The 2,608-nt window shown below is 51.0% G+C and overlaps 1 long non-coding RNA gene across 1 annotated transcript; it reads right to left on the minus strand.

The window, feature by feature from the left end:
* Positions 1-858: 858 nt before the first annotated feature.
* Positions 859-2,608, minus strand: LOC132245790 (uncharacterized). The gene is made up of 2 exons (XR_009457500.1): positions 2,528-2,608; positions 859-1,520 (listed from the first exon to the last, which is right to left on the minus strand). It is a non-coding gene; the product is annotated as an uncharacterized LOC132245790 (long non-coding RNA).

A 2,608-nucleotide genomic window follows, 5' to 3' on the forward strand; every position in this document is an offset into this window, starting at 1 on the left:
AACTGGGACACAGGCTGTCAACATCAATCACAGAGCAGGCAAGAGGAAAAGAAAGCACCTGAGGAAACAATCATGCCTGAGGAATATTGGAAATACATAGATCAGGCACCTCGCAGAGCTGCTGAGTCCTCAGGATTGCCACTTGTGTCGGGGGCCATCCTGGGTGCACAACATGCCTGAAAGCCATGCCATTAAACTCAGCCGTGAATTTGTATGTTGCTTTTCATTTCCAGCTCTCCGGCACTCCAGGGCTTTCAAGCACTCGGCAGTCTCCATTCTCCCCTGTAATCCTACAGGAGGAAACCTTCATCATCTCCGTTCAGGGGAATGGCATGGGGTACTACTGCCTCCAGTTTCATGTAGACACAAGGATGCAGACAGGCCTGGGCTCCCCCGTTTTCAGAGAGCTGCGTTTACAATCCAGGATTGCAGATGAGATCTGCTTCGGATTGATTTGTTTTAATTTGGACATGCTTTTGCGCAACCCATGTTGGAGGTAGGAATGACTGGGAGGGAGGCATGAGAGCGCTCTCTGTTTTTAATAGTCTATCAGGAAAGGGGTGGAAAGATTTAAGGGCTGATACTCTGTTTCTGCAATGTGGAAAGTGCAGTATTATCACTCCTGGAGCCACGGCTGAAAAGGACCAAGGGCTCTATATGGGAGACAAGTGCAAACACCTGATCTCGGGTAGGAGGAAAGCCCAGGGCACACAGACATGCTCCAGGGCTGATTTTCATCTCTGTGTAGCACTTCAGTAGGAATTGAGTCATGCTGGGTGTGGGGCTCTGCACGGGAGGGAATTTCACCAGCATGCCTGCAAATAAGGAACGGAGGGCAGAAAACCTAGGAGGCGAATATTATGCTGCAGAGGAAGTTTAATGTACGGAAGAAATTGAGAATACAGACACGGAAGGGATACAGAGGAGAGAGCGAATTTCCCCAAGGTTTTCCAAAGGGTCACAGCTGGGATTATACATCTGTTGTCACCAAACATCTTCTACACGTCTGTGGCTGTGCCAAGTGGTCTGCAATGGATTACAAGTGGACTGTAAGGAGGCAGAGGCATCCGTTGAAATGACAGCACCGCATGAAGAGGCCTTAATGTTTAACAGTGCAGAGAATACAAAGTTCCTAGAGTAACAAAGCAAAGCGTAGGAGACAGGAGAATGGGGGAGGGAGTCTTGTAGCAATGCCAAGCCCTCACACTTAGCACTGCTCTGAGCCATGTCCGTCGGGTCAGCCAGGAATCTGTATCTTGCTTGTCATGTCCGTTGTGCTCCAAGTGCCGTGGATATCCGAGCTGGATTTAGCACGGCCAGCGCCTTCCGTATCTGCCCCTACCGCCCCACCCGGGGCAACAGCACCATCCCTCCCAAACTAGCTCTCCAGTGCATGGATCATAGCAACAACAATAACATGGCCTTCTGCGGCGGGGTCTCCAACAACAATCTGAACTCTGGTAGTACAGGTCATCCAGCATGTCCAGGCTGTCAGACATCTTGCTGTGCTGGAGGCGAACCTGAAACACAGCAGGGAGCAGAGGAAACATGACACATGGGCAGTGCTGATTGATCAAAGGGGCCTAACTTGGATGCGAGTCTCAGGGCAATCTGGCAGGGACTCAGAGACTATGGGATGGAGCAGGGAAATGCTGACCCCAGCCCTCCTTTGTCCCGGTGTCACAGCTCTCCTTTCCTCCACCTCCTTGCTTTCCTCTACTTCCCCTCAGCCTCTCCCCCCAACAACACCTTCGAAGCCTTCTCACTTCCTTTGCCTTCAAAATGCTGGCTGGAAAGCAGGCTCCAGGGCCCTGTGGGGCAGCTGCAGCAGGAGTGGGGCAGGGAGCCTTTAGTCCAGGCCTAGGCAGCCCCTGCCCGATGGTGCAGGCACAGTCCTGGGACGTGGGGAATGTGCATTCACTTCAGGACCCAGAACCCAAGTCTTTCTCTTTTTGCCTCCTACCACTGGGATTGGGGGCGAAGGTGCATTGCACCCCTGAAGCTTGTTGCACTGCAGGAAGGATTCAGCCTTAGGCAGTTGGCAGTTCTGGATCCCACAATCCCGGGAAATGTCAGGGCTGCCGGGAATCACCCCAGTTGAGTAGAGAGGTGGGATTTTGGATATTGCTCCCTCTCTTCTGAGCTTTTCAGTGGCTGAACTTGCTGCCTGCTTTAAATTGGAGGACCTAATGTCTCTTCTTTGAGCTAAGGGGGCCTTGGGCAACAGGGTCAGGATTTGGATTGTCACTCCTGACTGCGCACTCCTACACCTTGAACAACACATGGCACTTCATCACTTCAACTGGGTCCCTCTTTCATTCTGGCCATTACTGTCCCAAATGCCCTTGAAATGCCAACCTCAGTTGGGGGGCCCTAATTCCTGCCACCCACCAACTCCAGTAAACCAACAAAAACAAGTGAAAAACCCTGAGCATTGTGAAAACCAATGAACAGAAGAGCAAGTTCAGTTTTTAAATTACAGCGGAAAGAAAGATACTTGGAAGAGATGAAGCTGAATTGGACTTACCTGGCTCACTGAAGAGAGAAGTCAAGAAGTGATTAAAATATCCTCACTGTGCAACCTTTTATACAGTTGTCAGACGGACGG

This window comes from Alligator mississippiensis, chromosome 15 (genome assembly GCF_030867095.1).
Source record: "Alligator mississippiensis isolate rAllMis1 chromosome 15, rAllMis1, whole genome shotgun sequence".
Taxonomy (NCBI): domain Eukaryota; kingdom Metazoa; phylum Chordata; order Crocodylia; family Alligatoridae; genus Alligator; species Alligator mississippiensis.